Here is a 12,486-nt window from a genome sequence, read left to right as displayed (position 1 = left end):
CGTGCACACCCTTTCATTTTTTTTTTCATATGTTCACATTACTATTTTCAGAATTTAATGAAATGCTATATAGCTGGTGTGAAAAAAATTCTACTTCATAATACCTGATTCAATGGGCTGAATTTTATGAGGCATCCGGTGTCAGGGGCCGTGGGGTGGGGGGGGGGGCGCGGTGCCCAGAAAATTCTTCCGGGAGAGACTCACCCCGACCCTGACACCGAGAAGGGCCTGCCGCATTTTAGCGGCGGCGAGGAGGCCTCAGTGCGGCGGCAGGGCCTTCATTTACATATTAAAATCAATGGAAATAAATTTAAATCAACTTACCTTGTCGCAGTGGCTGCCCCACGCCGATCGTAGTTCCGAGGTGTGACACTGGTGAGGAGGGAGGAGGAGTGAAATTATCAGGTTGGGTGTGGGGGGGGGGGGGAAGCGGGTAAAACTCTTTGGATTGATGGGGGGGGGGCGTGGAGAATGGTGGGAAGGGGTTGAGGGTTAAAGTTATTGAAGGTCAGGGGGGAAAGGTCAGGATCTGAATAAAAAGTTTTTTTGGGGGGGAATGGGTTATTAATTAATAGATTATTCCTTGGGTTGTGGATGAGGAGAGTGAAGATCTTAATGAATGCATGACTTGAATTTCACACTTGCATTCCCTTTAAAAATTCATAATTCTTCCAAGGGCTTGAAGCCTTTTGAAAATGGCGCCGGAGCCTGCGCGGTGGCACTGGACGCCAATGCCTGGGACGGAGCAGCCGCCCCGTCTATGTCATCGGGACCGGCCGCTCTTCCCCCTCCATTTAAATGAGGCCCCATGTGAAATACCGCGGGGGTTCAGTGACGGCACATCCACGCCTGAAGACCGCCGACTTCAAAGTGCGCCACCGCGATTTGCACCAGCCTAATAAAATTCAGCCCAATGTATCATTGCATAAATTTAGTGTTTGAACATAACACAATTTTTTCCACCTCAATATATCAGGAGGAGCTGGTACCAAGAAGTATTTTTTTTAAATCATTCACAGACGTGGGTGTTGCTGGCAAGGCCATCTTTTATTGCCAATCCCTAATGGCCCTTCAAACGTGATGAGTCACCTTGTTGAACTGCTGTAATTTGCATGATGAAGAAGGTGCTCTGACAGTGCTGTTAGAGAGTTACAGGATCTTGACCCAGCGACAAAGAATGACCAGCAATAGATTTCCAAATCAAGATGGTGCAGGCTTGGAGGGGAACTTGCAGGAGGTAGTGTATCCAGGCAACTGCTGCCCTTGTTCTTCTCGTTTGGGAAGGTCGCTGCAGTGTATCTTGTAGATGATACAATGCTGTCACTGTGCTCTGGTGGTGAAGGAAGTGAAAATTTAATTTGGTGGTTTCGGGTGCCAGTCTAGCAGACTGCTTTTTCCTAGATGATGTTGAGCTTCTTGAGTGTTGTTGGAGCCGCATTCATCCAGGCAATTGGACAGTACTCCATCACACTCCTGACTTCTGCCTTATAGATGGTGGAAAGGCTTTGGGAAGTCATGAAATGAGTCATTTGCAACAGAACACCCAGCCTCTGACTTGCTCTTGTAGCCACAGTATTTAGGGTTAGGGTCCAGTTAAGTTTCTGCTCAATGATGGACACGCCTCCCGCCCAGGATGTTGATGGTGGGGTATTCGGTGATGGTATTGCTATTGAACATCAGGAGGAAGGGATTAGGCTCTCTCTTGTTGGTGATTGTCTTTGCCTGCCACTTGTGTGGCCCGAATGTTACATTCACTAACGAGTCCAAGTCTGAATGTTGCAAGCGCATACGGACCGCTTCATTATCTGCAGGGGTTGCAAATGGAACTGGACACTGTGCAATCATCAGGGAACATTCCCACTTCTGACCTTATGATGGAGGGAAGGTCATTGGTGAAACAGTTGAAGATGGTTGGCCTCGGACACTATCCTGAGGAACTCCACTTTGTCAAATCAATGCCAGTGTTGTAGCTGTACTGGAACAGGTTGGCTAGAGACAGAGCTTGTCTGGAGCACAAAGTTTTCAGTACTACAGCCATGATATTGTCAGGACCCACAGCCTTTGCTGTATCCACTGCACTCAGCTGTTTCTTGAAATCACATGGATTGAATCGAATTGGCTGAAGACTGGCATCTGTGACAGTGGGGATCTCAGCAGGAGGCTGAGATGGATCATCCACTCGACACTTCTGGCTGATGATAGTCGCAAATGCTTCAGCCTGGTCTTTTGACTAACGTGCTGGGCTTCCCCCATCATTGAGGCTGGGGATGTTCATTGAGCCTCCTCCTCCCATTGCTTGTTTAATCATTGATCACTATTCACAACTGGATGTACCAGGACTGCAGAACCTTGAACTGATCAGTTGGTTGTGGGATCACTTAGCTCTGTCCATAGCATGTTGCAGCTGATGCTTAGCCCTATGTTGCAGATTCACCAGGTTAGCACCTCATATTCAGGTATGCCTGGTGCTGTACCTCGCATGCTCTTCCACACTCCTCATTGAACCAGTGTTGATCCCTGTGTGATAGCAATGATGGAGTGAATGATATGCCTGGTCATGAAGTTACAGATTGTGGTGGAATACAACTCTGCTGCTTCTGATGATCCACAGTGCCTCGAGAATACCAAGTTTTGAGCTACTAGATCTGTTCTAAATTTATCCCATTTAGCACGATGGTAGTGCCACACAACATGTTGGAAGATGTCCACAGTGTGGAGACAGGACTTTTTCTCCACAATCTAACTCTGGATATATTTTAGTCCTCACAGAAATTTGGTTTCAGGAGTGCACAGCTTGTGCAATTACCGCTCACAGTTACACTTTAGTACTTGACACTGGCACTCTTAATTGCTGAAAAACCGGGTGAATATTGATCTAATTTTTCAAACATAAATAGCTTCAGCTCTGGTAACCAAGCGAGAAAGTTTTTTTTTATAAAAAATATAATGGATACGCTTTCAGGAAACCCTGTCGATACAAGAGAAAAAAAGTTCACTATAATTATGGGACTTTGAAGCTTTTGTACATTGTAAAATGACCACTTAACCTAATGAAAGTCAAAAATAATCATTGTGTTATTATTCAGAGGTATATATATTTATCTGTAGAACAATGAGAATTCAGAATTCACTCCAGAATTGGCCTTTATAGCCACTCCAGGCGCTGCTTCACAAACCACTGACCACCTCCAGGCGCGTATCCATTGTCTCTCGAGATAAGGAGGCCCAAAAGAAAGAAAGAAGAATATATTTATCTGTAGAACAATGAGCTGCTGAAGGGCTTTCAAAATGCAGTCTTGCACCATGCTACAGTTTTTTAGGACTCCTACATTTTCAATTGAGATCAATTTAAATTTTCCTACATAGTTATGACGCAGCAATATTAAATCCCTGGCAGTGCTAAATTTAGTAGCCTTCTTGTTGGTTTTCACTTATCTATGCTAAATAGCCCAGTTTAAGAAGTTACTTTGACATCAGATCAATATTTATGCAATACTATCAGCAAAAGCTATGATTTTGCCTCCTCGCATTGCACTTTCATCTCATCCAAATGCTTTTAATTTTTAATTCCATTTCTGTGCTTGCAGATTTGAATCTAAGCAGATGTCAAGCTCAAACTGCAATGACTCATTCAAATATTTGATAACACAGAACTACTCCAAAAGACATATAACTTATGACTGTTGTAGCACTGCTTTCTATAATAACCATAATCTCAGCCAAACACTATACAAGCCCAATGAATTCCAATGAAAAATTTGGCACATCCGTCCTGTAGTTGTTTAGAATCACCAACACACAACTCAGTTAATACAGCACATATTTACCCCACAGTAAATGCATTATTACAAAAAACACTGTGGAATGTTTAATATTTCTGTTAAGCAGGTTGACTCTGAATTTCTTGGTTCACACTTACACATATTGTACCAAACTTCATGCTGGCTTCTGCACCAATTTTCCCGACAAGAACATTTCTTGCAGAGCTCATTTTCTTTCACGAGAATATAAACACTAACACAAATGCAGTGCCACCAATAAGGATAGCAGCAAGTGGGCTTTTCCGAAAGCAACTTGCACTTAGTAAATGCTTTCAACATAAATAGCGCAAAGAGGATGGGGAGCAGGATAAGCAAAATTGCCAAGGATTTAAGCAACGCTTTAGCAATCTGCAGCAAATAACCTAAAGATCATCTGTGCACTGTAAATTTTCTGCAAATGCAGAGAATTCATTTTAAACGTCAGACTTGAGAGAAAAGTTAAATGTCATTGCACCTAACTCAGAACATAATTAAATCAACATAATAAACAACCTTTACTAGAATGGCACAGATGTCTAAATAAATAAGATGCAGATTCAGAAATGACTTCCATGCAAATGTGGGATGCTGAATAATTCGTTATCACTTGGAACTAGACAAAGGTATAACACTTTTTTTTTAAACTTTGAATATTCTGGCAAATAACATTGGTCCAGATTTTACAAGTATGAAGTATTATTCCTTCAGAATTTAATGATTGTTGGAGATTTTGAAAAAAATACTTATTTTCTATCTTTTATCCCTTTCTTCCGACCATCTTCATTTCCCCCTCTTTATTTTGTTTTCTGTACATGATTTTACACTGACATAAACATTCTAATTTATACTTCATGGCTTCGACTCTGCGTGGCTCCTTGGGAATACTTCAATCTGATTGGTTCAGGAAACACACTGCTACTTGCCCATTCAGACAACCCGTGGATCCCCTGAAGAGTATGCCGTACTGAAAAGGATCTGCAAATACCGTATAATATATAATATAAAATAAAAACAAGAAATGCTGGAACCACTCAGCAGGTCTGGCAGCATCTGTGGAAAGAGAAGCAGAGTTAACGTTTCGGGTCAGTGACCCTTCTTCGGAATACCATAATTTGCCACTCAGAAGTCTCTGGACAGCTGTAAACAGAGTAAATGACAAGCACTAGATCTTCACTGGTGACTGCAAAATGCGGGACCATTAACGTTTTGAAATCTAAAAAAAAAAAATTGCACAGAAAGCTTTAATGCTTAGATGTTAAATTTCAGCCCAATGTATGTTTTATCAGCACGCTGCAAATCGGGGCGCAGTGCTCTGATCTCGGCGATCATCAGCTGCGGATCTGCCATTGCTGAGCCCCTGTGATATTTTGCGCGAGGGATCATTTCAATGGAGGAGGCGGAGCAGTCACCCTGATGATGGAGGGGGGCGGCTGGTCTGTCCCCGGCAACGGCGTCCAGCGGCACTGCGCAGACGCTAGCGCATTTTTAAAGGGCTTCAAGCCCTTCAGGTAAATTTAAATGTTTAAAAAAGGTCCCGCCGCACTATTATAAATAAAATTTTCTTCAAACTTTGCATCCACTCTTACACTTCCCCCAATAAGTTAATAAATAAAATTAACTATACCCCGAAAACCAATGAGCTTTAACCCCCCAACCTTCAGAACATTTGACCCTCAACCCCTTCCCACCATCCCCCCAACCAATTGGAGCAGTTTTCCCCACCCCCACACCCCTCCCGACCTGAAGACTTCACTGCTTCCCCCTCCCCATCAGTTCCGAACCGAGTTCCGAAGGTGCATGAGTTCTGGCCGGTAGCTGGAATATCGGTGTGGGATGGCCGCTGGGACAAGGTAAGTTGATTTGCATCTTTTAAACTTAATTTTAATATTGAAACGAAGGCCCTGCCGCTGAGTGGCCGTGGGGGAGGGGCCTTGCCGCCGCCGGTAAAATGTAATGAGGCCATGGTGGCCCTCTCCTGGAAGAATTTTCCAGGCCCCCCCACCCCCGATACCAGAGGCCTCATAAAATTCAGCCTATTATACATGGCACAAAATGGTGTTAGAAAATTTTAAAACGCAACAGTTGTAAAAATACACTCGACAAATTATCTTGTTGCAGTTCGTTGTCACGGCACTTCTCTCATCATTCCCTTTATTTTTTTAAATATATATAAAGAATTTTTTCCATCTTTATCAAGGTGAGAGATATCGTTGTGAAGAATGCAACGATAATTTGTATTTACTTAGAGCCTTTAATGTAGTAAAACATGCCAAGACACTTCACAGGAGCGCTTTCAAACAAAATTTGATACCGATTCACATAATGAGCCCAAAAGCTTAGTAAAAGAGTAGATATAAGGAAGTAGAGGAAATAGTGATAGAAAGATGTAGCGGTTTAGGCAGGAAATTCCAGAGTTTTGGCACCTTACAGTGCTGCTGCCAATGGTTTTAGTTTTAGAGATACAGCACTGAAACAGGCCCTTCGGCCCACCGAGTCTGTGCCGACCAACAACCACCCATTTATACTAATCCTACACTAATTCCATATTCCCACCACATCCCCAACTGTCCCTATATTTCCCTACCACCTACCTACACTAGGGGCAATTTATAATGGCCAATTTACCTATCAACCTGCAAGTCTTTTGGCATGTGGGAGGAAACCGGAGCACCCGGAGGAAACCCACGCAGACACAGGGAAAACTTGCAAACTCCGCACAGGCAGTACCCAGAATTGAACCCGGGTCGCTGGAGCTGTGAGGCTGCGGTGCTAACCACTGCGCCACTGTGCCGCCCAGGATTAAAACTGGGGATGTGCAAGCGACCAGAATTGGAGGAGCACAAGAGATCTTGGAGAATTGTAGAGCTGGAGGTTACAAGATAGGGGGAGGGAGAGATCATGGAATGATTTGAAATAACTCTAGGTAACTTTTTAAATTAAAAACCGAGTAGTCTCTATGGATATGCATGTTTGATACTTGCCCTGTGCACCTTGAGATAACGTTGGGCTTTCCTTCAATGGAGAGAACATTTCCTTGGAAATGTATCAAATACGCCCCTGTTCCATTTTGGGAACCCAATGCCACTAAATACTTCAAGCTCAGGTCTAGCGAATGCCAGATGCAGATTCAAGCACCCTTTCTTATACCTCTACAATGTGCCTTCTTGTTGAACCTTGGGGAAATCACCAACTAAACAGTGTAAAGTTTCACATTCTTATGTACCCTCATGACAAATGATGAAAGTGGGTTCAGAGTGGAGGGAAGAGCGGCACAGTGGCGCAGTGGTCGGTACTGCAGCCTCACAGCTCCAGCGACCCGGGTTCAGTTCTGGGTACTGCCTGTGCAGAGTTTGCAAGTTCTCCCTGTGACCGCGTGGGTTTCCGTCGGGTGCTCCAGTTTCCTCCCATGGCCAAAGACTTGCAGGTTGATAGGTAAATTGGTCATTGTAAATTGCCCCTAGGTGGTGGGGATGTGGTAGGGAATATGGGGTTAATGTAGGATTAGTATAAATGGGAGGTTGTTGGTCGGCACAGACTCGGTCGGCCGAAGGGCCTGTTTCAGTGCTGTATCTCTAAATAAATAAATAAATGACAGAAAGATTGCTAGTGATACTATCTATTGGACACGACACCACATTCATTTCATCTTTCACAAAGCCTATACTTTAAGTACTGCAGTAAAACTGAGTAAAGCAACAGTCAGGAACCCTACTTCAGGAACTGCAGGTAATGGCAAAACTACAAGGAGTATACTGGTTAAACCAGAAGAGCGAAATAATAAACAGGCGAATAAAGCATCAGTGCTGAGGGACAGGTTAGGGGGTATAGCCCAAATAACAGTTCCATATACAAATGCACGGAGTGTAAGGAATAAACTAGATGAACTGCAGGCGCAAATTCAAATGGAAGATTATGATGTGGTGGCCTTTGCAGAGACATGGCTGCAGGATGGTCGGGACTGTAAACTAAATATGTCTGTTTATAAAGTTTACAGATGGACAGGGAAAATGGCAGAGGGGGTGGAGTAGCCTTACTGATTAGAAATAATATCACCTCATTAGTGAGGGAGGATATAATGAGGGGAAAGCATCCAGTGGAGACCTTATGGGTGGAAGTGAGGGACAGAAGAGGATCTAAAACTGTAATAGGTGTTGTGTATAGACCCCCTGGTAGCAGTTCTGAGTGTTAGATTGCATAAATGCACAAATTAGGCAAGTGTGTAACAAAGGCAGATAGTATTAATGGGGAATTTTAACTTACACATAGATTGGGAGAGGCAGACTAGCACCTGTCAGAAAGGTAGTGAATTTCTGGAATGTGTCCGGGATAGTTTCCTACAGCAATATGTCCTAGATGTAACAAGGGGACAGGCAATATTAGATTTAGTTATGAGTAATGAGCCAAATTTAATTAGTAGCCTAACTGTGCGTGAACATTATAAAATAGTGATCACAACATGATCGAATTCAAGGTAGCGTTTGAAAGTGAAAAGCAAGAACCAGCCACTAGAATTTTAGATAATAAAAACAAGCAGAGTTAGCGTTTCGGGTCAGTGACCCTTCATCGGAACTGACAAATATTAGAAAAGTCACAGGTTATAAGCAAGTGAGGTGGGGGTGGGACAAGAGATAACAAAGGAGGTCTAGATTGGACCAGGCCACATAGCTGACAAAAGGTCACGGAGCAAAGGCAAACAATATGTTAATGGTGTGTCGAAAGACAAAGCATTAGTACAGATTAGGTGTAAATACAGTGAATATTGAACAGCAGCAAGTGCAAACCTGAAAAAAAACAGTGGGTAAGCAAACTGAACAAACAAAGATGAAAAGAAATAAATGCAAAAAAAAAGATTGTAAAAAATGTAAAAAAGAATGTTAAAAAAAAGGAAGAAAAAATAACTAAAAATGAAAGTAAAATGGGGGGCTGTCATGCTCTGAAATTATTGAACTCAATGCTCAGTCCGGCAGGCTGTAGTGTGCCTAATCGGTAAATGAGATGCTGTTCCTCGAGCTTGCGTTGATGTTCACTGGAACACTGCAGCAATCCCAGGACAGAGATGTGAGCATGAGAGCAGGGGGGAGTGTTGAAATGGCAAGCAACCGGAAGCTCAGGGTCCTGCTTGCGGACTGAGCGGAGATGTTCCGCAAAGCGGTCACCCAGTCTGCGCTTAGTCTCCCCAATGTAGAGGAGACCACACTGTGAGCAGCGAATACAGTATACTACATTGAAAGAAGAACACGTAAATCGCTGCTTCACCTGAAAGGAGTGTTTGAGGCCTGGGATAGTGAGGAGAGGAGGTAAATGGGCAGGTATTACAACTCCTGCGATTGCAGGGGAAGGTGGCCTGGGACGGGGACGAGGTGGTAGGGGTAATGGAGGAGTGGACCAGGGTGTCGCGGAGGGAACGATCCCTTCGGAATGCTGACAGGGGAAGGGAGGGGAAGATGCGACTGGTAGTGGCATCACGCTGGAGGTGGCGGAAATGGCTGAGGATGATCCTTTGGATATGGAGGCTGGTGGGGTGAAAAGTGAGGATAAGGGGAACCCGGTCACGGTTCTGGGAGGGAGGGGAATTGGTGAGGGTAGAGGTGCGGGGAATGGGTTGGACACGGTTGAGGGCCCTGTCAACCACAGTGGGGGGAAATCCTCGGTTGAGGAAAAAGGTCATATCAGAAGCACCGTCATGGAAGGTAGCATCATCAGAGCAGATGCGTCGGAGACAGAGAAACTGGGAGAATGGAATGGAGTCCTTACAGGAGGTAGGGTGTGAAGAAGTGTAGTCGAGATAGCTGTGTGAGTCGGTGGGCTTATAATGGATATTAGTAGACAACCTATCCCCAGAGATGGAGACAGAGAAGTCGAGGAAGGGAAGGGAAGTGTCAAAGATGGACCATGTAAAGGTGAGAGAAGGGTGGAAATTGGAAGCAAAGTTGATAAAGTTTTCCAGTTCAGGGCACCGATACAGTCATCAATGTCCCGGAAAAAGAGTTGGGGGAGGGGGCATGAGTAGGACTGGAACAAAGAATGCTCGACATATCCCACAAAAAGACAGGCATAACTAGGACCCATGCAGGTACCCATAGCGACACCTTTTACTTGAAGGAAGTGCATGGAGTTGAAGGAGAAGTTGTTCAATGTGAGGACAAGTTCAGCCAGGCGGAGGAGGGTGGTGGTGGATGGGGACTAGTTGGGCCTCCGTTCCAGGAAGAAGCGGAGAGCCCTCAAACCATCCTGGTGGGGGGTGGAAGTGTAGAGCGATTGGACGTCCATAGTGAAGAGGAGGCGGTTGGGACCAGGAAACTGGAAATTGTCAAAATGACGTAGGGCATCAGAAGAGTCACGGATGTAGGTGGGAAGAGACTGGACCAGCAGAGAAAAGATAGAGTCTAGATAGGAAAAAATACGTTCAGTGGGGCAGGAGCAGGCTGACACAATGGGTCTGCCGGGACAGTCCCGTTTGTGGATTTTGGGAAGGAGGTAGAAGCGGGCTGTCCAGGGTTGTGGGACTATGAGGTTGGAAGCTGTAGAGGGAAGATCTCCAGAGGAGATGAGGTCAGTGACAGTCCTTTGGACGGTGGCTTGATGTTCGGTGGTGGGGTCATGGTCCAGAGGGAGTTAGGAAGAAGTGTCCATGAGTTGGCGTTGAGCTTCTGCAAGGTAGAGGTCGGTACGCCATACGACAACAGCACCACCATTGTCTGCAGGTTTGATGACCATGTCGGGGTTAGACCTGAGAGAACGGAGTGCCTCAAGTTCAAAGGGGGACAGGTTAGAGTGAGTGAGGGGGGCAGAGAAATTGAGACGACCAATGTCTCGCCGACAGTTTTCAATGAGGAGATCAAGAGCGGGTAAGAGGCCAGGGGGAGGGGTCCAGGCAGAGGGAGAATGCTGGAGGCGGGTGAATGGGTCTGCTGGTCGGGGGGAGGACTCCTGGTCAAAGAAGTGAGCCCGGAGGCGGAGGCGACGGAAGAAGAGCTCAACGTGATGCCGAGCGCAAAATTCATTGAGGTGGGGGCGTAAGAGGATAAAACTGAGACCTTTGCTGAGTACAGAACGCTCAGCATCAGAGAGGGGGAGGTCAGAGGGTATAGTGAATACACGGCAAGGGGTCAGATCAGAAGGGGTGGGGTCAGAGGGAAGTGAAGCGGAGGGAGGATCTGGAGGGGCATTAGTCCCCATCAGCTGCTGGAGCTTGCGTTCCTTAACACCTGAAAGGAAGAAAAAAAGTTTTTTGTTAATGCGTCGGATGAGACGTAAGATGAAATTTTAGATTTGGGTAAGGCTGACTTTACCGGGATGAGACAGAGACTGTCCATGGTAATCTGGGTAGATCTGTTAATGGGTCAAACGATTGAAGAACAGTGGAGAATATTTAAATAAAAATTTAACGAAATACAGAGCGAGTATATACACCTTAGAGGAAAAAGCTCCACTTCACAGAAAAAACAGCCATGGACAACTAAAGAGATTAGGGATAGCATAAAACTAAAAGAAAGGGCTTACAAAAAAGCAAAACGCAGCACAGATCCAGCCAAATGGGATTGATACAAAGACCAGCAAAAGGTCACAAAGCACCTTATAAGAGCTACCAAAAGGGATTATGAAAGGAAACTTGCAAGGGACATCAAAATCAATAGAAAAGAAATTTTATAATTACATAAACGGAAAGCAGGTGGGGTGGTCAAGAGCAATGTAGGCCCACTAAAAGCTGAAAATGGAGATTTATTTTATTTGTTTTTATTTTGAGATACAGCACTGAAACAGGCCCTTTTTTTACTGCAATGTCTATAAATTTCTATGTCAGCGTTCATTCACTGCCGTGTTTTCTGTGCTGAAGCCAACTGGCCCCTCTTTTCCGTGTTTATGATACTGGGGTGTGCTGCCCCCTGTTTTCACCGACAAGCTCTGCAGAGTTTGAGCGATGTTAACCCTTTTCAGTCCTTAGCTTAGTCAACACTAAGGCTGGACAAATATTTTAATCTCTGATTTTCCAGCAAGAATTAATTTTTTACTAACAAAAGCAAAATACTGCAGATGCTGGAAATCTCAAGTCAAAACAGAAAATGCTGGAAATAACAGGTCTGGCAGCATCTGTCGAGGGAGAATCAGAGTTTTGGGTTGATGAAAAGGTCATTGGCCTGAAATATTAACACGGTTACTCTCTTCACAAATGTTACCAGACCTGCTTAATTGTTACTTAGTTATCGCCAGTGGATGTTGACTCCCTCTCTTTTTAGGTCTGGACCAATTTCGAGTAAATGATGCGAACTGATCCAAGTTTACACACCAAAGTTCTGATCAAATTGTTAAATTACAAATACCGTTTTATTGCAAATGGTCTCTGCCAATAACCAAATGAGTAAACTGCATGAACACTGTCTGGATGTGTGACTGGCATTTCTCGGTTCACTGCCCGTATCAAGAAGTTGGTAATTTAAGATGGATCGATAGGAATAAGTAGTGAATGTCGAGTATAATTAAGATAACTGCAATGACTGTACTTATATTCTTCCAGTAATGTCCAAAAGACCAAGTTAATGTCGAAAGCGTTCTCAAAATTATGCCTTTGACGGATTAATCTTAATTTAACATTGTGTACCCAAAACCTTGGGTGATTTAAAGTAGTTCTGCCTTTTTTCATTTGATTTGGCTATTTTTTGATGGTTGGAGGCGCAGAAAGTCATTG

At 44.3% G+C, this 12,486-nt stretch overlaps 1 protein-coding gene across 6 annotated transcripts in view; it reads right to left on the bottom strand.

Annotated features, from left to right (window-relative positions):
* Positions 1–12,486, bottom strand: part of opcml (opioid binding protein/cell adhesion molecule-like) — a 1,070,268-nt gene that overhangs the window by 949,107 nt on the left and 108,675 nt on the right. The window contains exon 1 of one of the 6 annotated variants that reach the window (XM_068053865.1): positions 325–412. The exons of 4 other annotated variants lie outside the window; for them this stretch is intronic. The gene's annotated coding sequence lies outside the window, so the exon portion shown is untranslated. Of the gene's footprint in view, positions 1–324; positions 413–12,486 lie in introns of those variants that run through there. One more of the 6 variants, XM_068053866.1, reaches the window with a different exon arrangement.

This window comes from Heterodontus francisci, chromosome 22 (genome assembly GCF_036365525.1).
Source record: "Heterodontus francisci isolate sHetFra1 chromosome 22, sHetFra1.hap1, whole genome shotgun sequence".
Taxonomy (NCBI): Eukaryota; Metazoa; Chordata; class Chondrichthyes; order Heterodontiformes; family Heterodontidae; genus Heterodontus; species Heterodontus francisci.
Note: the sequence above shows the minus strand (reverse complement) of the source record. Positions and strands in the feature narration are given on the sequence as shown.